We start from the raw sequence: 27,577 nt of genomic DNA, 5'->3' as shown, positions 1-27,577 counted from the left end.
AGGATCATAAGCAGGAGGTAACAACACTAAGGATCAAAGTCACAGTTAACTATATAACAAAGCAAAAATCCAGGGAAAGGATACTAAAATAGCTAAACTTTAAGACAACTGTCTTCAGCCTTTGTTTGAAAATGTGGCAGATGGTTTCCTTCTTTTCCTTTCCTGTGTCAGCTATCTGTAATGAGAAAGATTTAGTACCTGATCATGCTGTCAGGTTGTGGTGTAACAATACAAAAACTTTCTCTCTCTCTCTTTATACTAAAATAATTTATTTAATTCTGTTCTGTTTTGTAGTTTCAAAACTACAATACCTTAACAATTCTTTTCAGAAAGAGACTACTCCTGACTGAGGTCTCATCACATTTGTTTATGTGTCTTTTTCCAGTATTTTTGTGCCAGGAGACTAAGAACTATGCCTAGAGGTGAAAACGTTAATGGTGACTGCAAAGGCTTTTTGCTGGTCAGGCAGACATTGTAGGCTTTTGTTTTGGCAAGTACATTCCACTAACCTAATTCTCTCTCTCTCTTTTTTTTTTACTTTATTGTTTAACCAACCACAGCAAAGTCTCTTAGGAGGTATCATTGAGTCTGATACTGGACAAGCATCTGTTTTCTTTTCTTTTATGCTGGCAGACACTGTAGGCAGCTTGGGTCTGACAGAACTGAACGTACAGAGTTCTGACAGTTCTTCTCCAGCTTTTCTTCCTTTCCTGAGGGCAACAAGGCTCACTGCAGATTCCTTGTCCTAAACTGTCCACAGAATGTTGTCCATCTGCACTGAGATAGAAGGCAAATAAATATAATAACTCGTATAATTCATTTAACTTTTATTTAGAAATTGCTTTACAAAACTATTCTTGCTTTGAGGTTTACTTTTCTAAAGTGCAGGCAATGCGTCCTTAAAACCAAAGTGCCAAATTCCATTTCAATTGACTACAGGAGAAAAACTAATGTGCTTCTGTTTCACCCCAAATCTAATTAATGTACCCCAGTACATTTGCTCTCTTACTGATTTGGTTGAAGGTGGGTTATCCTGCAGAGACCATTAGACCATTTTATAGACAAATGACAGACAGACATATTCACATTTTTTTTTTCCTTCAGTTTATAACCTTTGACTTGTGAGTCAGATGTTTTGGCAAGATGCTCGTGAAACTGTTAAACTGACAAAAAGATTTCTGAACATAGAAGTTGAAATAATAAAGATTCATTAGTAAGATCACCTTATTGAGAATTTCTTAATCTTGAAAAATTGTATAACACACACAAAAAAAAGGCATAACTATTACATTTTCAGTATAATCATACCCAAGAAAGTGATCGTGTGTTGATCACAAAATGACAAAAAAAGACTATTTTCATTAACTTGGGTAATTTCAGTTTCTTTTTACAGTTGTTAGCAGCTGTTGGAGTAATATGATTCAACCAAATGCATGTCAGGAAATGCTTGAGAAATTGGTATTTAAAGTAGATACAACCAAACATAAAAGATATATTTTGGTTTGTTTTGGGGTTGTATCTTGTCAGCCATCCCTATTGACCACATTGGAGGTAAATATGGTAAATAAGATAAAGGCTAGATTTTTTACTTTCTAATTGGAGATTGGTGATTAATAAAAATAAGTGCTAACTGGAGATATTTAATTTCAATATAATCTGATACTCAATAGATATTTTTGTAGCCTTGTTAAGACTTGTTAGCCTTAAAGACAGTGAATCAGTAGGAAGTCTAAACTTCATTATTCTGGTCTGGCCTATAACGACAACCTAAATTCTCTATGATTTATGTATTGACAGTGCTTTATCCCACAGGAACAAGGATAGGTTTCATCATAATATAAACTGTGTTCCGTGTGCTCAAAGTGTCTTTTGCTCTATCTTTCCACATATGCCCATGTAGAATGTAATATTGGAATACTAGCTAAGGATACAAGGTTCCCAGAGCTGGTAGGGATTTTCAGTTCTGGCACAGCTAACCAGTATACTTATAGGGGTTATGTCTACCTTGCTGTAACAGCATGCTGGATAAACATATCTGAGTTAGCTTAAACTAGTTTAAATCTGAGCAATTACCCAGCTTCTTGAGAAGTTTGTAAAACCAGCTCTGAACTCCAGACAGGTGTTTGGGTTAGGGCATATTTGTTTAATCTTCAGTAAACATAGATCCACAGCAGTTTTTGTCAGGTACTTTACTGACAATTTTGAAAATGACATCTTTGGAATCTGGGGATTTCGTATCATAAACAATGTAGCTCTGCCACCTGCAAATACGTTACACCCTATTTCCATCGGTGTAAGATGTATATAATAACATGTACATACATGTTATTTATATAACATGTATATAAAGGCACAGGTTGAGATTACTTTCAGACACCAAGTAAATTTTTAGATTTTTACCACAGTTAATTTATCACCTTAAGTCCTTTGGGAGAGAAACCAACATAAATCACAGCAATGAAGAGATTTGAGTTTAGAAGTAAAAATCAGATTAAAATATCAGGTTTTATGAAAAGTTCAGATACAACCCCTTTTATTTAAGAAAAATGAAAATCAAAACCTTTTGGAAAAGGTAAGGAAAAAACAAAACAAAAGTAAGGAAAAAACAAAACAAAAGCATTGTCTCACCTTTTTTTCCTCAAGACTAACAAAATTATATATACTTCTCACTAGTAAATCTTTATTAATTTAAACCATATTCCCTGGAGATTCCAGCCTGAAAAATATTTCATCATAAGTACCTATAAATTTTCATGTCGAGCACACAACATAATGCTTATAGAGTAAATCTAGAATTCTAATGGAGCAGTGGCCATCTATCCATCCCACATAGTGATGTTATTAAGCTGAAAAATAAGTAATAAAAAGTTATTCTATTTCAAGTACCATTTTTGGAGGAAAATCATGTAAATGTTGATGCATGGTGAATTAAAGTAAATTAATCTGATAATATGAGTGAATTGAACAAGCTGTGCAATATAAATATTTTAATCACTTCTTGATCGAGAAGTACCTCATCTACAAATGAGCAATTACTTTCTACCTCATGGGAGTTGTCACTAATTATGAGGCAGTCAAGTTGGTGCTGTACAAAAAGTACATGTAAATATCAAGCATCAGGCCCTTGAAATTGTCATTTGTAATATGGACAGCATTTTACATCCCCTTTTGCAACCCTGTATTTTACACTAGTGATTTTATTTGTTGGTGATTTTAACCTGAGCAGACCTGTCATTCTCAATCTTTCATTTAATCTGTGGACATTGAAACACTTCCCAGTAGAAGAATAGAAGTATGTGTATTAAATTTAAGCATAGGCTTGCTTGTTTCAGTTCCTTATAGATCACTTAAGAATAGCCTGTGATGCTTTTGGCCTGAAGTTAAAAACAGTTTTAGATTTAAAACAGAATATATGTAGATCTAAAACTGTTGTATGTTGGTTCTCATACTTGGGATATGTATATTACTAGTCTTACCAAACACTTGAACAGCCTATTGTGCACTGAGTTCCCATAAATTCAGCACAAGATATTTGAATATATGAATGGGATAATGTATGCAAAAGGAGAACTAATAATAATTGTAGCACAAACGTTTGTGATTTTGTACAGTGCTGGGCATCTATTATTTGTGGAGAAGGAAATCATGTCTTTTCTTCCCCTATTTTTCCACAGCTGCAGCAGTGGCAGTGTAGGTGTTTTTCATTGGCTTCATTTATGCATTGTACGTCTTACTGAAGAAATTAAGGATTTGTGTTCACTTGCTTCTGATTCTTTCACTTCTGTGCAGCCTGCTCCAGAAACACAAAGAGTGGGTTGAGAAATTTGTGACAGAATCCATCACAATTTCTAATGTCTCCTTAAAAAGGCAGACTTTCTAGTGTGACATTTACAAAACACTGTTTTTATATACCCTACAAGTGAAACTCATACTGACTTTTTCAGAAAAAACCTACTCCACATCCTATTTCCACTAGTATTTTAACTGCAATATTCAAACAGTACTTATGCTTTAGGCAACGAGAAACAAGCAAACAAAATATCCCTGGGTTATTTCAAAGAAGTGCCAGTCATCCTATGGCTCACTGTTGTAATAAAAAATGAAACAGAAGAAACTGATTGATCTATTAAAAGATAGGACATGCTGGGAAATATGTTCTGGTTTTACTATCTTTTCAGCAAATATCAGTTAAACATAAAAAAAAAAAAAAATTGTTTCCAAATATCACCATAGTACATTATTATCTATCTAGTATCCAATTCTATGATTTACAAATTCTAAATTTCCATAATGTACCCTTACTAGCAATGACAGGAGTGTGATATATAGAGTCATTCTGTGTCAAGAATTCGTGTCAAGAAGATGGTTGATGTTAATAAAGAAGGGGGAGATGTGGGAGTGTGGCCATGGGGGTCGACAAGCCCCATGGTTTGGTGATAACATCAGACTCTTAACGATGAGGCCATCAGGAATGTAAAGAGTTTAGAGGGAACAAAGAAGGGTGATTCAGGAGACGCCATGGCGTCTCGGGTTGCTTGTTCTCCAGCCGTTAAGGCATGGAAGTTGCTGGGTGTTTGCAGTTGCCGGGCAAAGTTGTTGACCACTGAATAGTTAGTGGAAAAGGACTGCTGTGGGGCAAATAGTATAAAAAGGGAGCCTGTCCTCGATGATGAAAAACAAACAGGGACATGAACAACAGGCACAGCGACAGGCTAACAGAACAGGGACTAGGACAGGAACAGGGACATTGATCGCCTAATGAAGATAGGTTCGGCCAAACTCAGCAAACCGCTCAAAGAAGCTCGTATAGAAAGTCGCTGGGAACAGGCGCACCGGAGCTGGAAGGAAGCTCAAGCTGAGAGAACCGGACCCGCGCACACAACTGCCCCTCGCTGGCCGAAGGTAAGCAGTTGCGCGTTATGGGGAATCGTACGCCCTTGGAAACAAAGACTGTCCTGGTAACCTTACAGCTTATTCCCTTTATTAACAGTCAGACGGTTTATGATCCTGAAACATGGGACCAAACTGAGGTCAAGGTGTGGGACACTGCTAGCAAAAACGACAAGGTTGCGGTGGGATTGCTCGGGACCTGGCGAGCAATCTCTGAGGCCTTAAAGAGCCATGTGCGGCCACAAGCAGAGACGTGTGGTGTGCCAGATAGTGAGGGAGCTGCGGGCTCGTCCACCGATCCTTCTGCTACACCATCGGCCCCCCCGCCGCTACTGCCATCGCAGGCCTTTGCTGTTATACCCCTGGTGACCTGGGCGTTCCTTTTGATTCAGGCCCTAAAGGCCCTGAAAAGGAGCCGGATCTGTTTCCCTTCGATCCGGGACGAATAGGATACATAAGGCCCGAAGGCCGAGTTGCTTAACAACTTAAAGCGAGACGTATTGTTCCCACGACTAGCCCTGGAACTCTCCGGTGTTTGTAATCAAGAAAAGGAATGGAAAATGGGGACTGTTACATGATTTGAGAAAAATTAATGAAGTCATGGAAGATATGGGAGCACTTCAGCTAGGATTACCAACTCCAACTATGCTCCCCCAGTCGTGGACATTAATAGTAATAGACTTAAAGGATTGTTTTTAAACACTTGCCAGAATTCTGGAAACTTTGCCATGTTTATATTTCAAATGATACCTTTTCTGATTGTACATATGTATAGGCGTACTCGGGTTTCTTATGAATATCTAAAAGCAATGTTCTATATATTTAGAAAGTTCGATGGTTGTGTGTTCATGTTGGTAGAGCGTAGATTCCCCGTGCACCCAGCGCTGTTTACTTGCCTTTTTGAAATATTACTTAATTCAGATTGAGTTGTATCTTCATTTATAACAGGAGGAAGAGTGCCGTTACTAATATCAATGGTTAAAAAAACGGTTCTTAGAATTAAATCATATGTGCTTTGTTGAATATGCTGCTTCTGCTAAAATAAAAAATAAAAAAATAAAAAAAATGTTTTCTGAGATATTTATTTCCAAGATCCTAACTGTGACTTTACTCTAGTGATATCCTATGAGGAATCTTCATTTTCTTCTTTCAATTTCAATCTAGTCTATCAAAGAAACACTGCTCACTGCTTTTGTGAAGCACGTCTCTTTTGAGATGTAGATAGGTGACAAATGGTAGTTTCTAAGCTGATATTTGTATCTTTGGGATTTCTGTTTTTCTTCGGCCAATTCAAAGACTTCCATCATACTGTAATATTGTTTTGTAGAGATGAGACATAAAAACCATGAACATATGAATCAAGGTGTCAAAATGCCCCCTGGGAGCTATTCTGTGAGTGGAGTACATGCTCATACAAGGGATTAGCCTGACTAAGCGCAAAAGAATGGGCAGCACAACAAATAGATGGGAATGGGCAGGGAGAAATGGAAGATGCAGAATGGGCACAAGCTCACATTCACACATCCTGCTTACTTGTAAACATGACATATTTACAAACACTAATGAAATTTCCAATAAAAATAATTTGAAAAGATTTCAACTTGTTAATGGGAAAAAGCTGGCACCTGAGAGTGTAAACAAATGAGTTTCCAAATGAACATTTTTTATTCATAATTTGATGTCTTCAGAAAGACTGCCTCAATTTCTTTCAGTGAAATAAATACGCTTGGAATATGGGTTTATCAATCCAAAAGCCAATGTAATTCATAGATTATGGTTATTAATAGCTTTAAGAACAGTATGTCTGTCTTTAGTTTAACCTTTTGAAATGAAATTTGCTCTCGTATGAAATTATTATTTTTTTTCTTGCAACATCCATGGGTCTTGCCAGTATTATTTAATAAGTTTCAACTTAAAACTTTGAAACAGTCTGTAATTAGAATTTACCTAATTGATGCCTTGGGAAATTACCTATAATAATGAAGTAATTTACTTAATTATCCTCTGTTTGTAATGTCATTCATTTATATGTTAATAATAGACAGTATTATAATAAATGCTTTAGGTTTTGTATGTTAATTCTTAAAAAGACTTAAGATATTCTACTTCTCCAGGTTTACTATAGTATGTCAGGTTTGATTGAGCAAAATAAAGAATATGCTTTACTTAATTCAGTGGAGAGATCAAAAAATTTACAGTTAAACATAGTCTGTACCCTCTAAACCTGGAGCTTTGATAACTGAATCCCAATCAGTTCACTGGATTTCTTCTTCAAAATGCAAAGTTTTGGCTTTATTTTTTTTATGGTGCAGCATGGTCTTGCATTCCATGTAATGAATAATGGAAGTTAAGTATAAGAAACATCTATCAGTTCAGTCTATCCTTTGTGGAAAAAGGCCAGCCTGTCAGTACTGTCTGTAGTTCATTAAAAGAATTAGAAGTGAGAAGTCTTCTGACTCATCTTGGGGGCAGGTTATTGGGTGATAGGGATGAAAAGATGGTTTGTTTCTTTTATTAAATAACCTATACCAAAACTGTTGTTGCGTTAAGGGTGTAGCCAATTAGCCATTAAAAGTCTGGTCACATTCAGGGTTCTGAACTATCACGATTACAGATTCACAAATAACGTAGGACACCCTTGCTCTAGTCGCATTCCATGAACTACCATGGACACACTTAAAGAGTTTGGTTGCGTTCAATGAGAACTATCATGGCTAGGTTCAATGCAATCTAGTGAAATTTGTTAAAGCAACAGGTACACAGGTTCTTCAGATCATCAGTGATAAATTCAGTGTCTGCAAAGCACACTCAAATACCAAAAGCATGAGTAACACAGGCTGGCTATAAATGTGTTAAAAGGCACAAAGACTCAATAGAGATTTCTGTCACCGGGGAGGCACTTGGTATAAACAAGTGTTCAAATCTTACCCAGAGGTGTCCCAATGGGGGTGGGGGGTGGGGGGGGTGAAGAGAGATTCAGCCCATCGATCAATCCCAGAAGTTGTGATGGTATCTTCCCTAACATCCTCATTCTCTTAAGCCAATTTATATTATTTTCTATCTTTTAGGTGGAGCTTGAGTGACTTTAGCCAAGCATATCTTGGTTATGGTTGGTGCAAAGTTTTCTTGCTTTTGTTTAAAGGTATAGGCTCTGAGAAATTCAGAGCACATGCTCAGTGAAGGGTAGTCGCACCTTGGTGACAGGTAGCTTTTGGGATGGAGGTGTGTTTTGGTATTATAATGATATTATAATGAGAAAAGTTCACTACAGCATTTTGTCAAAAGTATGACAGGTCATTGGCTCAGGGTAGCAAATGTGCAGCTTACCAGTCTTGGTGTGCACAAGAATAATCAAGTTCCCATCTTGTCAGAGAGCCTAGCCACGGTGTCTCCACTCTGCTCTACAATCTGTACTGTTCCTTAGAGTCAGCACAGCAGGTTTCCCCAGTGTGATTAACATCTAAGGTTGGAGGCTGAGGGAACGTGTAGGTAGTGCAGCTACACTCCACCCTGGAAGCTTCTTCAGTGCTGTACCTTTTCTTTAAAATGCGAACATCAGTTTAATTTTCAAGTCAGCTTAGGCAATTATTCCATAAATGTCTAACTATATCTATACCTAGCACAAAAAAGGCATGGATAGAAAGGTCTAGAAGAGGGTCACAAAAATGATTAGAGAACAGGAACATGTCTTCTAAGAAGACAGTCTGAGAGAGTTGGGGTTGCCTAGCCTGAAACAGAGAAGGCTCAGGGTATACCTTTATAGCAGCCTTCTAGTACTTAAAGGGGGCTTACAGCATAGATGGACAGAGAAATTTTGCCAGCGCCTGTAGTGATAGGATGAGGAGTAACAGTTTTAAACTAAAAGAAGGTAGATTTAGATTACACATAAGAAAGAAATTCTTCACTATAAGGGTGGTGAGGCACTGGAACAGTTTGCCCAGAGAAACTGTGGATGTCCCATTCCTGGAAGCATTCAGTGTCAGGCTGGGTGGAGTTTTGAGCTACCTGGTCTAGTGAAGATGCCCCTACCCACAGCAGAAGGGTTGGAAATAGATGATCTTTAAAGGTCCTTTCCAACCCAAACCATTCTATGATTCTGTTTTTATGATTCTACACCTATATCTATATTTATATCAATATCTATAGGTAGATACACTTAAAAAGATTTAACCTTCTTTTTCCCAGCTTGCTGGTCACAGAAACCAGTGTGTTGCATCCATTAATATTTAACATTAAGATTGCAATGAGCTTTATAATATAAAGGTTACCTGGTTTTCATTTTTAGTTCTGAGACACAGTCACCACCTTAGAATTTGGGACTTCTTATTCAGGCTTAGATTGCAAGGAAGGAACTATTCTCTTCTGCTGCTTATGTGTGTTCTTGACACAATGGACTGCCAGTCTATCCACAGTGCTCCAGGTACATACTGCAGTATTCGCAGGGCAAACCCTACTGCTAGTACGGTATTGGTTCTGGCTGGGATGGAGGTAATTGTCACCATAGCAGCTCATATGATGCTGTGTTTTAGACAGGTAACTTTTGTTATCAGTGTTTAAAAAAAAATAACTCTTGTTTCTTTTCAGTTTTTGTGAAAAAGAGATTCTTCCATAAATACATTCTCTCTACAATCCACATTCAGAGACTGGAGGAAGAGAGCTTGGTTTTGTGTTCACTACTGGGTAAAAGACTTATCCTGGAAAAAGTTCTTGAGAGTTTTTCTGAACATCTGAAATTGTTCTGTTCTTCTAATTCTTCTTGTTAGAAATGCAATTGTCATACAAACTTAGAGGAAAAAGAAGCCCAAATCTATCTCTCTTGACAATGTCACTTTTGGTATCTGTAGGTGTTTATATAAACTCATGTTCCTTTCCATACCTTTCATTGTTTCTCTCTTTTGTATCATGGATATGTATGGGAGAATTCAGGACATGGGTAAAAATACCTTTATCTACAGGAGAAAATTGTAGCCAATGATTTGTACTCTAAACAACAAAAGGCAAGATGATGGCAATACAGAGTAGAATCACATTCTCCCTAGGCTGTATGAAACTGTGGCACCATTCTGTGAATAGTGTGCTGTACTTGTCACACTCCAAAATCCACCTCAGAACTGGTACACTAAGGTATTATTATGCAGTATCTTCCTTCATACTTTTTAAAAGAAATTTGTTCTCTATAGGTATTAGGATGGAGATGAACTCATTTATTATCCACTGTCTACTGAGCTTGTGAAGGGGAGAGGTTATTATTTATTTCAGTGTAAGTGCTAACCTTCTGATTTATGGACATAAAATCCAGCAAGTGTCCATAAACAGGAATTAACCATCTCTCCCTTATCTATTTCATATCAAGTTCTTTATTCCGTTATTTATCGTAGAATCATAGAATGGCTCGGATTGGAAGGGACCTTAAAGATCATCTAGTTCCAAGCCCCCTGCCATAGGCAGGGATGCCACCCACTAGATAAGGTTGCCCAGGGCCTCATGTAACCTGGTCTTGAACACCTCCAGGGATGGGACATCCACAACCTCTCTGGGCAACGTGTTCCAGTGCCTCACCACCCTCTGAGTGAACAATTTCCTCCGAATATCTAATCTAAATCTCCTCTCTTTTAGTTTGGAACCATTCCCCGTCTCCTGTCATTATCTGACTGAGCAAAAAGTTGCTCTCCATCTTTTTTATAAGACCCCTTTATGTATTGAAAAGCTACAATAAGGTTCCTGTTGACAAATGACAAATACCTCTGAGACTAAATCACTTCATAGGGCAAATAGGAATAGAAACTGTAAGTTAGTTAAGGAAGGCATCTAAGTCTTACTTAGACTGCCCAACACAGGTTCTCACCTGTGTTGATTCTACCATCAAATGGTAGAACAATGAGGAAGACAGGCTTTCTTTTTGGTCATTTTCATTCACAAGAGATTTGTGGAAAAACAAACAAGCAAACAAACAAACAAACAAAACCTATAGTATAAAGTAGGCAGAGTCCTTTGGCAACAGAGGCAGAAATGCTGAAGTAATTAAAATTTCCTTGCATGATCCAGCTGCTACTTGCTAGATGGAGTTACATGTATTCTATATTAAGAGATGGTAGAGAGATATCTGTAAATCCTATATGTGTAAGTGTTGATGCACCAGGTAATTGCTTCCCCATTTTAGACCATTGACTAATAAAAGTTATATCAGATTGTATCTGATAATATATTAATTCTTTGACAAACTGGAGAAGTTGAATATTAGTTACCTGTTCATGTAGGCATTGTAAGCAAGAAATAGTCTGATCACATTCAAAGACAATATCACAGAAATTGCAGTTGCTAGAAAAAAAAAATTGGATTTACTTGCTAAGCCTTTTTGTCTCATGTAATGTAGTGTATAAAAAAAAATAATCTGTAATCTTTATCACAGTGGAACTAACTTTCTTAGGTAAGACAGACAGTTAAGTCTTGATACCTTATCAGTGAAGGAACGCTATACATGATAACTATTTTTCTATAGAACATTGTGAAGTTAGTGTGACCTGGCAGCAAACATGAAACTCAAAAAAGCATTTCATTTTCTGTACTGAAAACAATATTTAATGTTTTCTTTTCAATAAAATAAAAAATGCAGAATGGAAATTTTAACCCCCTGCACATCTGTGTATTTAGATAAGTAAAAAACAACCACAAATAATAAACATTTTGAGCTGCTTTAAATGGGGAGATTAGAGGTGTGACGCATTGTCTTTATTTTGAAAATAAATATATGTATTTTCAAGTACCACTAGGTGTCATCATATCTACTATTAATTCCTTGTACAATAGATTTTCCAGTGTCTGGCAGACAAAGTTGACAACTTAATCAGCTTCCTCAAAATTTCAGATTAAGAAGAAACAAAAGAGGTAAAAATATAAGATGTTACGAAATGTGAGAAGTTAATTCTTGAAAGCTCAGTTATGCAGAATATATACAGTTCTATAAAATCAGAGACCTGGAAGTTTAGAACTAAAATTATTGCCTGATTAATTTCAGTACAGATTTTCATCTTGAATAGAATTGAGTTCTTTTAATCTTCATCTGATACGTCCCATTAGTGAGGTCAGATACTTCCCATTACGTCAGTTAGATTCACAGAACATAGGTACATAACAAGAGTGACCTTTATATTCATAAGTATAAAGCTGTGACCTGAAAGATTAGTCCCCTAAGACTGTTCCTCCCCGTGGAAGTAGCTTCTAATGGTAGGCACATCCCTCTTGCTTTACACATCTGTGATATACATACACATGTATAAATAGCTGGTTTTGCCCAGGCATTTGCCTACAAGATATGTTCTTTATCTTTCCAGCAACACAGCAGAGCTGTGCCAAAGTGCTTTGACAACATCAAGCTACTGACTGTATTTAGCACCTAATTTACGATCAGGACTTTGGTCACCAGCATAATGAATAAATACATTTGTGATATATATATATGTTTTTTTTTTCTTCAGAGAAAAGTGATGGTGAGGTGGTATTTCTGATTTTTATATGATAGAGGATGTCAGATACACATTAGAAAGATGATTCAATATATTGCAAGCCCTTCTCCAGCTACAGAAATTCAAAGCACACTGGTTTCACTGTCTGAAGCAGTCCTTAGCCATCTGACTCTATGCTAGATGAGCTGGAAATAGTTTGCATTTTTATATGTGTGACTGTACAGAATTCAAGGACTATATAGGAGTGTGGAAATCAGTTACGCATCTCTAATTAGTTAGAATATCCATTTAATCTTTGAGTATTCTTGTCTCCAGAAGAAGAGAGATAAGTGCCTCAGAACTCTCTCTATATTTTTACAAATTGGTAGCTGAAGATCTGGAAACTATCTTGATGTTGCTCTCCCTCTGACAAATGGAATACTGCACCCTCTCACTTACAAAATCCCCATTCCATATTCATTGGAAAATCTTTTATTTCTGAAGGCTGAAGATGGTTTCATAAGGTTTCATAAGAACCTTACACCACAAACTCATGGATAATTTCATAAGTATGCCTTACAGTGAGAGCAGAGACTTCAAATACCACAGAATCTGGGAGTATTTATTTAAAATTCTGCAAAAGTTTAAAGTTAGCTGTTAGAGAAGAGAAATAGTAAAATATATAACTTGTTCAAAGAAACTTTTTTTTGTTTGTTTTAATTTCAAGAATTTAACATACTTATTTGTCTCTCTTCTATAATAACTTTACTTTTAAGTGAATTTAACTAAGTGTACTAATTATGTTATCTTAAGTTTTTGTTTTCAAAACCTGAAGGTGTCTAAACTCCCAGTGTGAGGAATTTAGAAGGTGACATTTCACTAACAACTGCTCTGAGAAATTGACAGAGATTGATAGAGTGTTTTGTAAAGATGTCCCCATGAGAAGCATTTCAGACAAAATGAAAATGACACTGAAACTTTCCGCTTTTGTCTGTGCTTTTGTTTACAAGAAAGAACTTGGATAGAGAAGCACTTGAAGGTAGTTTTCCAAATGTATGATGTGTATATTTTGTTTAGAAATGCCTTCACTGAGGTTTTTTAAACAACATTTTAACAGTCACTGAAAACTCACTGAAAACTTTTTTTCACTGCCTTGAGTACCTGATATGTGTACTCTACAGGTTATGCTGTGAGTTTTCACCTCAAAGAGTAATGAATGGTGAACTCACCATGCAGAAGCGTTCAGATCTCAGTATGAGCAGGTTCATACAGCACACCCCTCTTTTTGTGTGTATTGGAAAGGTAGAGCCTTGCCTTGTTTTTCTTATTTGCATTTTCCTACTGCTATCCCATATGACTAACCTCTGGGTTGTATTTAGGCTTTGGTCTTCTGGAGGAAACATAAAGCCCAGGATGCTTGTTTAGGTTATCCCTGTTTACTGTCTTCTTCTGTTTGGCAGGTACAGTTACTGAAGTTTATGGCACCACAGTCAGCTTTTTGGAGTATTGACACTTCAGCTGCCCCATCCTAAAGGAAACTCTCCATAGCCAGTGACTATAGTGGTGAAAAGCATTGTCCATCCTTCACATACAGGGCAGGAGCAGTTCTGAGGACTTGGGAACAGCCCAGCCCAGTCTTGTTTGGCCATTTGAATACACATACATATGATACATAAAGTGCCTAACCATTGGGGTTCAGTATGATTTTTATATCAAGTTACAAATGCAAGCAAATGCATGATCAACAAGAATACTTGGCAATTCTAGCTACAGGTAAGTGTGCTTCGTGGGTGGCCAGCAGCTCTCATCTAAATAGCATATGAAGGTGCATCATGTGCATCATTTGGTCAAAGTGTACATTTCCCTGCTTTGACACAACCCATTGCACTGCACAGAAATCAATTCACCACTGAATGCTACTTGACTTTCATCCTAGAAAAACATCTCTTATATTAATCGTTCATATCATTTGAGAAGTAAACCTGCACACCTCTCGGCTTAATAGTAGCAGTAAAATTAAGCAGGATATAAGTGCTGATGGGAAAGCTGCTATTCTACAGCACGAAAAAATTAAGTCTAACAACCCCATCACTACTTCAGAAGAAATTCACTTTAGAAGAAATAATGAAAAAGGAGGCATCTTATTCTCCCTTGACTTAGATATGGCTTTAAGTCTCTGTTGGTCTAGTCTCTAGTCTCTCTTTTAGAAACAGAGTGTCTGAGTATAAGTAGAAATGCCACCTTCACTGATTCCCCTGCATCCTCTCTGTTCTTGAGAAATAATTAAAACCAGAAATAGAAGAGAGTGCTTGAGATGGGAATTGCCATCTATTGAGCATGTGGTCATTAGATTAGTTGTACATTTCTGTACAGTTTTGTACAGTTCATAAAAATCTATTTCATTCACATCATTTCATGTGGAGCAGACAGTGAAATGTGGCTTAGAAAGATGTTAATCATTGCTGCTATCTGTTTTTTAAATCATCCCATTGGTTGTAATGCAGGCTTAAAAACTGCAATATTCTTTTCTTATGGGTATATCAGTGCATTAAACTCTTCTTGATGAGAAGCATTGCTGGATCAATATGACATTTTATCCATCTTTCATGCTGGTCTCTTGAGCTTTCAATTTCCATCCCACCTATTAATTGAGTCAAACGACAGTGGATATTACAAAAAAAAAAAAAATCCAATTCTAAATCCTTTCACTAGTCCTAAACTGAAGCCTTTCTATCACTCCAGATGTCATTCAGATGCTCTTTTTTTTTTTTAATTTCTTTTGAACAATATCATACCCCCTTCAGCTTGTATTTTATTTGTATATTTATTTATTTATTTCCCTCCTGTGAACCAACCTTTAAAGTGATACAAACTTTTGAGGGTGGATGGCTAAGTCTGCAACAGAAGGCACCAGTTTTCTTTCTTGGTAATTTCAGCATAGGTTTCCAATTATGTGAGACATCCTAGGATTTACTTTTATTTTATTGTGAGATATCAATGTAGCAATGTACATCAAAGTGACTGTCTATCACTTGAAAGTTCATCTTTTGAATCTCCTTGTCAGCTAGGCTTTGCGATGACATACCCAGGATGTCTGGATCCCATGCATCACTGATTTCATGTACCTGCCTTCCAGGCTTCCAAGCCCTGGCATGCTAACTAGTTATCCAGTCCTGACGATGAGGCCAGCTTTCAGACTAAACTGCCTCTAAAGGATGCAAATATACCCGAATACCGGTTTATAAGAAACAAATGAAATGCAAAAGCAAAATCCAAAAGACTCGGTGCATTTTGTTGGTAAGGAAGGAAATTACCTTTTCAAGTTTACAGCTCGTTACTGTCAAGGAATTATATATGAGACACTGTACACTGTCTCTTTTTGCAGCTACCAAGCAGAATGATAGAGAAACACATACTTATCACAAGAAACACTCAAAGGAACACATACCTACCACAAGAACCACTTAGACCATTTGCTTCTGAGTATTACAAACAGCTACATTTAGACCTAGCATGACTCCCCTGTACTACGTGTTTGCCAACATTATACCTGTCCTGTGTATCGACATGGATTGAATAAAACATGATTAGGAAAAAATGGCAAAAAAGACTTGACTCAGCTTTACTGGAAATCAGTTAAAGAATAGAAATAACAAAACAGAGAGAATAACAGAGAGAAGATACGGATATTGCAAGGCAACAGCATTACAGGTGTGTGTGACATAGCCTGTGGTCAAGTTGTGGATAGACAGAGGGCTCAGGAGAAGGGAGGCACCAAAAAAGGCAGAAACGCCAAGTCCGGCAATTAGGCAGAAGAGCTGCCATCAGTCAGAAAGGATGTGGAAGCAGGCCCTTCTCTGTACCTTAGCACAGATAAGGTCAAAGAAAGGCTTCAGTTTATATGACAACAATGTGTTATGATTCTTATCTGCATAGCTCACAAAATCTGTTCTTGCAGGCAGTAACCAATAATCGTATTGCTCAGCAGGAAGGAAGGGCAAGAAAGGCAGATCCTGCCATGTGTCAGTCCTTCTCTGTAGTCCTTCAACAGAGAAGTAGCTTTACATTACAGCTACAAAAAAAAAAAATGTTTCTAGCTATCCCAGAGATGAGCCAGTTCAATTTACTATATTACCAATTTTCTCAGTAATTTTGATGTTTTCATATAACCCCCCATCTACAAGAACACTGTCATGACATTTTCATCTCTCTTCAGTAATCTAAAAGACTGTGCAGTCTTTCTCTGTGGCTTAAATATGACAATGCTTGAGCAGAAACCTAAAAAAAAAAATTGGAGAAATGCAAAATTAAATGCCTTATCATTTTAAGTTAGTGTTAAGACTTGATTTTTTTGTTTGTGTTTGTTTTAATTTAGTGCTTAGGCTTGGCTCCATTACTAAACTGTATCTTTTACTCTTTATGATGCCAAAATAGAAAAGACAACCAACTGTAATTACTGAATAAAAAGGAACATAGTGGTATATTGAATAACTTCTAACTCTTTGAATAATTTTTAACTCTCTTTGCTGTTTGTTAAATTTTGGTATTTTACAAATAGTTGAAGATAGAAAGATGTTAAAAACTGTTTAGGGTTTGAATCTCAATTGTAAAAAAATAATATGCAGATATTACTGCTACTACAGCTACTGCCACTGGTATCACTACTATGATTATTATTATAATGGCAATAATGACAAATCCAGAGAATTTAAAATTTAGAGGAAACTTAAAGCTACATTTAGAGTGAAGATGAAAGTCCAAAGCAAAAGGTTAATTAACATCACTGTCATATGAGGAGAGGCTGAGTACACTTGATTTGTCTCATTTGGAGAAGAGGAGGCTGACAGACATCATTATTGCTCTCTACAACTTCCTGAACAGAAGAGAAGTGAGAGGTAAGTGCCATTCTCTTCCCACAGGTAACAGATGTTAGGATGTGAGGGAATGGCACAAAGCTGCACAAAGGGAGGTTCATACTGGGCAAATATAATTTCTTCACATTGAGGGTAGTGAAATAGTGGAACAGCCTTTCTAGACAGGTGGCTGTTGCCCCATGCCTCTCAGAGCTTAAAAGGCATTTAGATAATGCCCTCAACAACATGCCCTCAATAACGTGCCTCGATAACATTTCTGGTTAGTCCTGACGTGGTCAGACAGTTGGACTTGATGAACTCATAGTTTCAACTGAACTATTCTATTCTATTCTATTCTATTCTATTCTATTCTATTCTATTCTATTCTATTCTATTCTATTCTATTCTATTCTATTCTATTCTATTCTATTCTATTCTGTTCTGTTCTGTTCTGTTCTGTTCTGTTCTGTTCTGTTCTATGAAATTGTGTAAAAACATTCAACCCTGCCCCCACATTTCCCCCTTCCAGCTCAACTCATAAAATACTATTAGAGTGTTGATTTCACTGTCATTCCTGTTTTTTACATCTTTTAGTTCATAAAGAAGAAAATTCAGTTCCTCTCAAAGTCTATGTGTTGCTAGTTTGGAGATGGTACTGAGTTTTTTGTCTTTATCAAGGAGATTGACTTCTTGACTGCAGTGCAAAGTGGTATTCAGCTTTACCTATAAATGCATAACTGGTGCTTCTATAGAAGAGAATCCTAAGAGGTGCCACCATAAGCTTCTAAATCATTATACACTTTGTGCTCTCTCCCAGCAATATGCCATACTTCTCTGCATCTTCGCTTTCTGCTTTTTTTTTTTTTTTTGGACTCTAGGCTTGCTTTGCTTACCCCTCACCCCACCCTTTTTTCATTTGTCTCTAGGCTTAGCCTTTCCGTGCTTCCTTAGCTTCATTTTTTTTTCCTTTTACTTCTCTTTGATTTATCCTTTGTGACTTTTTCCCTTAACTATCTATGTTCTCTAGGGGTCCTCTGAGGGCATAATTCAGAATTTCATGATCAGAATGACTAGAATGACCTTCTATACCATTAAGTTCATTATAAACTTTGTCAATAGCAGGTCTTAAGTTTTTGCTACAGATTCAGCTGTATAAATAGAATGATTCCAGAATTTGTGAAAAGTAAGCCTTTTTCAGCAACAAAACCAAACCAAACTGAAAAACTATCTACGCTTTAACATAGGAAATTGACTTTGGAACCCATAATTAGTTTGATAATCTGACTAGGAGCAATACTGCTGAGTCTGGCTAGACATTTAAATGTTTTTAAATACCTTCTTGAAAATTATGGAGGCAACTTAAAAAATGAGTTTGGCTTCTTCCTATCTGCCTCTGTGTGACCTTCTTGAGCAAGCAGATGGTTCAATAATTACTGTGAAAGCTGACATTTTCATGAAGTTATCCAACTCCAGGATTAGGGAATAAGAGGAAAGCCACCAAATAACAGCAACAATCTATGAAAATGTTACAAAAAATATATATCAAATGGGGTTTACAATAAATTTTCATGTGACTGGTGAGCCAGTTTTTGTATATAACATCCCCAACACAGTAGAAATAGCCAGAAGGAACTACTCCAGTGCTGGAGCACTGGACAAATGATAACATGAAACTCTTTCCAAGCTGATATTTGCTATTTCTCATGACTACATGCACTGGCTATCAGTTTTGTTCAGTACTGGTTGCATCAGAAAGGTCTATCCCTGATATACTAACTCATGAATGACTGCATTCACATTTAAACCTATCAAACTGGGCTGTAAAACAAGTGAAAACCTATTTCTCTGAAATTTTCAGTGTGCTTTTCCTACTAGTGCTGTTTGATCTAAAAATAATACCAAGACAGCATAGATCTTCAGTCTCACCTGGCATGAAGCATAGTAGTATGAAAAGCCATTATTATATGATAGCTAGCTGTAAAGTCTTTTGTTTAGATTTCAGATAAATGACACTTTGGGTTGTTTGTCTATAGCTGTTTTCTTGTCTCCATTTATAACTTGCTTTTCTTCATTACAGGGAACTTGGTATAGACCTCTACAACAATTCTGTGTCTCGTTTTCAATCCTAAAGCATCTACTTAACTTTTTCATATGACAAGCAGTTTGTCTTTCTTTCTTTGCAGTATAACTAATTGTTCACAGGCCCAACTCATCATGAGATAAACTTTTTATCTGTTCTGCATACACTGTGTGTAGTCTGCCTCTGCTGTCCCAGGGATGTAGTGTGCCTAGGCTGCCCTACCCGAAATGCAGGATTCTTTTCCCTTTGAAGCATCTTCTGTGCCTCCTAGGCCATCTCTGGACTGATGACCTATGTGCATGTTTGCTGCCTACTTCAATGGGTAAGCCTCAGCCTAAGCAAGCCTGGGGAAGTTGCAGAAGTCAAGGGATCATAAAAGAAACAAGTTACAGCAGACAGATTAATTATAGCACATATTTTTATAATACTTATTAAACAAAAGAAATCGCTGACAGAGCAAAAACAGAGAGAGGCAAAACACAGTGAAGCTGCATTTCAAGCATGTACTTTCTGAAGTTCACTTTGTATTGATGTAATAATCTGAATTTATTTTTATTATAGATGCTTACTTTGTATCACCTATGTCTGAGTTTGTACTGAATGTAAGAGGGTAGGCACAGGCCCTAAAGCCTCTGCTGAAACTTCAAGGACCACTCATGGAAGACCACAATGATGTAGCTCAGACCACCTGCTACTGTTGCCCTTGTCCTGTCTTGTAACTATTTCTGAGGAGTTGTACGTGTATCTGAAAGTTGTTATCATGAAAATATGTTATTTATGGCAAATCTGGGCCTTACACATGCTAAACTGAGTCTTGTGCATGTTTAAGTGAAGAAGCATTATGAGGTTGATTTAGGACAAGCATGAGCCCTTATCAGAAGTTTAATAACACTTCTTAAAAATAATTGCTATGCTACTAATTGCAACTAATGTTAACTAATTGCTACTAATAATTGTATGTATTGAAATAAAAAGTGAAGAATAAACATTAGGAAATTCTAACTGTATTTATATCTCATGTATATTATCTCATTTATATTATTAGCAACCTTTTAGATTCAATACTAAATTGAACCTTTTCTGCTATTTAATGAACAGATTTGTTCTGTGTTCTGCAAGAGTCTTGTATACGGGATTATTTATTTATTTATTTATTCACATGCTGCTCCCTTATTTATGTATGTAAATAACAAGTAGTACCAGAAAATATCCAAATAAGATGCTTTTTCAGGAAGAGAATTTTGCTCTGTCTGATGTAAATTATGTTTGATATGGCCCTGAAGTTAAAGTTTGTACTGCTTCAGTTGTTCTTCTTCTAAGTATGAAATTATTTTTAGAAAGTGATTCATACAGGCAAATTTAATATATCTTTAACTCACAGGATATGGGAAAAAAAAGTGCTCTGTAATGAAGAGTCCACTTGTTTCTGCTATGACTGCTCACATGTACTTATCAATTATTTATTATTGCATACCACGGGGCATTTATCCACTTTAAAAACAAGAACACCACCACAGAAACTTAGCTGTATCTAATGTGTCAGAGTAATGATCTTATTTTGGCACTATACACGCTGTCCTTATGCTCTACCAGGGAGTTCCTAGTAGATAAGGAATCCATCCTTGGAGAATTTTCCAGAAATTTCATGTGTCATAAAGAAGCTTACCTCTTCTTCAACATAATAAATATATATATATATTTTTTTTCATGCTAGGGACAACTGGAACAAATGAATAGAAACTTTTGTATTCTTGATGTCTCACTTTCTCAGTGTCTTTAGAATAGCCAGCTGGCCCTTGCAATTGGATGGGGAGGACCTGGAGACTGGTCAACTTCTTGTCCAGGCTGACCCTGCCTTGTAAGGGTATGTGGAAAGCAAGAATATCTACTTAATTAAGGTGATCCAATCAAGAACCTCTTCAATGCAAAAGGAAATCATAAGGAAAAGGAGAAGTGATGAACACAAGCACACAGAGACACTACCCTGGTAGAAAAGAGACAGCAGAATCAATGATGAGGACCAGAAGCTTCCAGTTGCTAATTGACAGGCCATCAAGAAACTGCAGGGAGGGGGCTCACTTGGACCTTGTAACTGGTAAAAAGGGGAAAACAAGAGGAACATGAAGATTTGGGGTATTTGACAGGGGCCTGTGGGATGTTGTAAAACTTCTGAAGGAACATTCAGGGGGAGGGGATGTGGTGGAACAAAGGGGTAATTAGAAAGGGGTATAAAAGGGGCTGGTTACATGCAAACGGGCTGGTCAGTTGTTTGAGCGAGTCCTTCTGTCTGATAATCACAGTCTGTGTTATCTTCTTAATAAATCCTTTCCTAATGCTTTCTTCTGTGTATTCTCACTTTCTATCTTGTGTGTGAGTGCTGTAAGGACTAGGTACTAGCAGCTGGTGAGACTGGTGTGAGTGGATTTGATACTAGAAAAGCAGTGTGGATGCCTCTGGCCTGTGGTGTCAGCTGTTGGAGCAAGTGGGTGACTCAGCTCCAGCCACTGGGATGAGACGGGTCTCCCAGGTGCAGCTACTTGGAGGACCGAGGTGAGTGAAGTGAGTGAGAGGCTCAGTGACAGCAACTAGAACAGGACTGTGGGTTATAGCTCATGTACCTGGTTCTAGATGCTTAGAAGGTGAAGTGTTTGCATCCTCCTTAAATCTGGTGAGTGTGTGCATGTGTGCAAGAGAGAGTAATTCACTAGCAAACTTCAAGCTGGACCACACAGTAAGTAGGAGAAATGAGGATGGAGTTTCAAAAGAGGAAATTATCCACATGTAGCAGTCGCTGAAGAGGGAAGCACTATTAGAGCATTCTGACACTCCTCTGAAAGCACTTCAATAGCTTTTGTGATTTAACATTATTAGGACAGAAGAGATTATTATTTGCATGACACATTATGAAGAAAATCAACTGTGTGACACGACTGTTTAAAAAACTATTCCAATCATTCTGTGAGGAATGATGAACCGGAATGTTTCATTTTTAGGTGGATTTGAAGGAGTATGGGGAAAGTAGGTGTTGTATATTAGAAAAAAGTTATGTGTAATTGAAGCAGCAGCAGAGAGGTCTCCAGCAGATCTTTTCTGACTATCTTTGAGAAATACAAATCTGAGTGCTAATATAGCAGGACAGCAGTATGGACAAATCAGGTTTTACCACATTAGGTAAACATACTTTCTCTGGCACTACCTCAAGTGCAGGTTTCCTTTATTTCATGCATAACAATTCCCTTTTAATTACTTTGTACACAACACCAGCCTGTTTCTATTTTCTGGTTCCCTTCCAAGAAATAATCAAAGGGAGAAATTCAGGAAGGAGTGGTCAATGCTGAAATCACTTCTAGGTAATTTACTCAATTCACACTAATTCAGTGGTGGTAAACCCACTGGAAAGTCTTTGTGTCTCTTATCAACCTCAATACACTTCCAAAAATGAAAATAAAGACAAGCTATACTAGTTGCATGGTCAGTCATGGGCAATTTCAAATTACCTTCACTGTGATACTTTAAATAGTGATCTTATTACTGTCTCTGTACACAAATCTATACTTAATTAAATTCAGTCATCACAGACCTACATATGAGGAAATTTGCAAAGAACTCAGTCTGGGATGACTCCATCACATCAGGAACATTTCTTGTAAACAGCATTCTGAGCTGATGGATTTGACCACAAATAAATAGGTATTTAATTAAATGGTAACTTTGATAGTGGAAAAAAAAAATAAGTAATAACCCTTTTTAATTTCCAAGAATTACCTAAATTACCTAATGAAATCATCAGCTAAATCTTTTTTTTTTTTTTTTTGAATTGTTAGGGAAGGAAATATACAAGCTGGAAAGAAAAATGAAAGGAGACAATACTGAAAGGACTTTAGGAAGCTGGAGAGCGATGGCTTGCAATTGAAGTGAAAAGACTGAAGGGTCAAAAAGGCAGAAAGAACAAATCCTGTATAACTATCTATTTTCAGACTTTGCTGTCAGACTCTCTGGAATGAACTTGTGGTAGAATGAACAGATAGCATCACTTGCTCAGGCTGGTCTGGAAAACCTGGAACACCCATTTTGATATTATATTGCCTTAAGGCTCTAGTTTAGGAATATATTAATGCTATTTAAATTTCAAGAGTTTTATTTATCTTATATATATATATGGATGCTAAACATGTCGTTGTCAGATGCTTGACTCCACATTGTGTGTTCTGCCTGATGGCTAAGAAGTTATTATTATTAAGTAACATTTTGTGGCCTAAAAATTATCCTCATACATTTTTTGTCAGAATCACTAGCAATAACTATCATTGTGGTCAAATCCTAATCCACAAATCCAGTTGAGTCTAGGATTTCTTCCTGAAATCAGCCTTGTTCATTTGGGAGCAGCACTCAGTGTAGATTGCCTAATTTGGGGTCAGGGTTATTATCCTCCATTCAAGTTATACCCTTCAAGTCATGGTAGCTTCCTAACTAAAAAAAAAATAAAACAAGTTTATCTGTTGAAAAAATAATGAGGAAGAAGGATCAATGTAGCCTTAGTTCTGTATCTACTTTACAGTGTACTATTTAAAAAACAAAACAAAAAGATATCTCATTGTTTCCTTTTCATATTTGTTCTTTATACCTCCATCTTCTGTGAACTTCTTTTGGAATTTTTTTTTTTCTGGAGAGGGATTATGTGCTCCTCAATGTTTGTGCACTAGTTCTGAGGTTTAATCCCATAATAAATATGAGGTATAATAGAAATTATCTGCAATAAGGCCAGACAACAGCATTTGGAGCTGAATTTGAAGAGTACGCAAAGTTCAAAAGTGCTTGAAAGGATGGATTTGGTGTGGTTCTCATTTTGATTAACTAAAGCTATTATCAATTCCTAAGAAAGCAGCAAACCAAACAAAGCATATATCTTTAGTGCTTGTGAATAAGTGAATCCTGAACTCCTAGGATAACTCAAATTGTTTGAAGTGGAGCTTCCTGCTGTATGTATTCAGTTTTCAATACCTCCAAACTCCAGTCTAATTTCCTCAGTTCTCTCATTCGCTCTCTCTCTCTCCTCTGTTAAGTCCATCTCTGCTGATGACAGGAAAAAAATATTACTGCCTTTAATGATATAAGTAATTTTTTTGGCCTTCTGAATGATTTTTTTTTTCTTAATTTAACTCCATATCAACTAATATAGGGTATTAGGTGAATTAGACACTTCTTCTGAGTTGAGGTGTCTTTAAATTCTCTCAGATTTTTCTTGTTGCTAGTACTTTTTCCCCCTTTGATATCAATTTTAGGGACTGCGCTTCTTGTAGCTTTCTTTGCACTTGAATTTCAGGGTGATAAACACACTGTGTATTTGCAAAATAATGTACAGGCAATAGTTGGGTGGAGGATATATTCCATTGTAAGAGCAAATCAATACCTTATATTACCTGTATACCTTATATAACCAGTAAAAACAGGAGCAGGAAAAAAATGTATTTCTGTTTTGTATTCTTGGCTTGTGAGGAGTGTGTCCTCCATTCAGTTCAAAATTATTAGAACTTTAGGGTACTTAACAGGTTGATTTTTCTCATTTTTTAACCAATGGTTTTAATCATCATAATATAATGGAAAAACAGATGTTTTTGAAAAGAAGAATATTTTTTTTCTTTTTTTTTTTTCTCGTATGAAACTGATTGATTACTGAAAGTAGATCTCACCATGTAGAAGATGAATTATGTTAACAGTAGGAAAAATAAGTCAGTGATGCAAGGGAAAATCTGGGCCTGGTTCAGTATAATCATTTCTGTTTCTAAAATTTTGCTTGATAAATAAGTAAATGAAACTCTGTATACTCACTTGGCTAATAAAAGGTTAAGAAAAGTCATTCCCCATGGATATGGGGGATGGGATATGGAGTATTCCCCATGTCCGAATACTGCTGCTCACTGCAAGTAGGATAGAAAAAAACCTTTTCTGTGGTGTGAAAGCACTACCAAACGATGGCTGGAAAAACAGTCAGATATGCAATAAGGCAGCTGCCAAACACAAAATTCACTCCTCCTTGTGGGAGTGTGGCCATGGGGGTCGACAATCCCCATGGTTGGTGATAACATCAGACTCTTAACGATGAGGCCATCAGGAATGTAAAGAGTTTAGAGGGAGCAAAGAAGAGTGATTCAGGAGACACCATGGCGTCTCGGGTTGCTTGTTCTCCAGCCGTTAAGGCATGGAAGTTGCTGGGTGTTTGCGGTTGCCGGGCAAAGTTGTTGACCACTGAATAGTTAGTGGAAAAGGACTGCTGTGGGGCAAATAGTATAAGGGAGCCTGTCCTCAATATGGGCATGCAACAAGGAGAATGAAGTTATGTCCTCAATATGAGAGATGAAGTGAGGCTCTCAGTAAGAGAGAGATGAAGTTATGTCATCAATAAAGAAGTAGCAGTTACTGATCCTAAAAGAACCCTGGTGTCCATGTGGTCATTACGCCACACCTCCTAACTTTAGTTAGGTACCTTAACTGCAGCAGTTGCTTCAGCTTGTTTTATACTCAACAGAAAAAAGATGCATCTGTCCAAGAGACAGTTCATCACATCCAATGGAGACACAAATATTTTTCTCCTTATGACTACAGATACAGCTTAGATATTTAGCCTGGATGCGCTGACTAAACCTTAGATGTTGAAGCTAAGGCCCGTCCCAAATGATAAACACTTCAGTAACTGATGTTTTTTTTGTCTTTGAACTGTGCCACTGAAAAGAAGTTATGATCTCATTTTGATTAGGAAAAAAAAAAAAAAAAGGCTTGTGACATGGCAAAGATCTTTTCATTTGAATTAACACTGTTTTAGTAAAATACTCCTGGAAACTAAGACATATTTAAATCTCTTCATTGTATATACTTTGCAGTAGATACAACGTTATGAAATCTATAAAATAACAACCAGCTCAAATGGTTTGTCTCAGATAAAAATGTGTCAGTTAATAATATCTATATACAGACCACAGTGCAAGTATACACATAAAAATGTATGGGATATGACATATTCTTTGTACCTATATTTGAAGAAAGAACAGTCATAGTTTCTGAAAAAAAGTACAGCATTAAGTAATGAAAGAGCCTGTCATAGAAAGAATAAGCAAAATGAAACTGATTTAAGAGTTTAGATTTTCTTCGCTTTCACTTTTCCTGAAACTGGAGCACTAACTTCTGAAACCTTAAGATTCCTTTAATAAAGTTTCTTTGCATACCACAAAACTTTCTGCCTTCCTATTCTTTCTACTCTTGTCCCACTTTTCCCACTGTAGAGGCCATTCTCTTTCTTTCCTGTTTCTCTTTCCCTGCTGGCATACCACTTATGCAATGTAACAATGAAAGGCAGGAAAAGTTGAAATAACCTTTTTTTTTTTTTGGTCCTTCTTTGCAGAACTCAGCTGTGATTCAGCCTTGCTTCAAAAGCAAGCTGAAGAAAACTGGTATCTCTGCTTAGTATTGTTATCCGCATTCTCTTAATTTTTTTCTAAAATTATGGGATGGGGGGGGAGAAAGGAAATAAAACCAAACAATGTATAAATATGCTGTCTATGAACAGCAGACTAAACATAGTTTTTAATAAAAATAATAAAAAATTATCATTTAATAGAAATAGATATCCTGACCATGGAGGACAATAAAGTTTTAAAGTGCCAATAGGTAAAAAGAGAAATGATTGTACTTACTGTAAGAGAAAGATGGAGATCTATAGGTACCTTAAAGGAGGCTGTAGCGAGGTAGGGGTTGGTCTATTCTCCCACGTCCCTGGTGACAGGACGAGGGGGAATAGGCTAAAGTTGCGCCAGGGGAGGTTTAGGTTGGATATTAGGAAGAACTTCTTTACTGAAAGGGTTGTTAGGCATTGGAATGGGCTGCCCAGGGAAGTGGTTGAGTCACCATCCCTGGAGGTCTTTAAGAGATATTTAGATGTAGCCCTTAGTGATATGGTTTAGTGGAGGACTTGTTAGTGTTAGGTCAGAGGTTGGACTAGGTGATCTTGGAGGTCTCTTCCAACCTAGATGATTCTGTGATTTTGTGATTCTGTGATTGTGTTTGGCCTTCACTGTTGTCATGTAACAACTTGCGTTTGCTTTTTATTCAGCATTCCTGAGTAAAACATGTTGTGCAGTGGTAATGCCCCTTATTATCAGAAAATATTTATTAACAGAAATTTGACTGCTAAAAAAATCCTTTTCTATACTATAATATGACATAGATTTAATTTAGTTGATAACGACATAGGTGATTTTTTGTTTGTTTGTTTTGTTTTTTTACACAACAGTTGGGAGCACTGAGGACATGCAGTGCAA

General features: G+C 36.8%; 1 long non-coding RNA gene across 1 annotated transcript; it reads left to right on the top strand.

The window, feature by feature from the left end:
• Positions 1 to 770: 770 nt before the first annotated feature.
• LOC308190470 lies at positions 771 to 26,927 on the top strand. Its single transcript, XR_013947220.1, has 3 exons — positions 771 to 4,902; positions 4,991 to 22,955; positions 23,090 to 26,927. It is a non-coding gene; the product is annotated as an uncharacterized lncRNA (long non-coding RNA).
• The last annotated feature ends 650 nt before the right edge of the window (positions 26,928 to 27,577 follow it).

This window comes from Anser brachyrhynchus (assembly GCF_964034855.1).
Source record: "Anser brachyrhynchus genome assembly, chromosome: 2".
Lineage (NCBI taxonomy): Eukaryota > Metazoa > Chordata > Aves > Anseriformes > Anatidae > Anser > Anser brachyrhynchus.
Note: the sequence above shows the minus strand (reverse complement) of the source record. Positions and strands in the feature narration are given on the sequence as shown.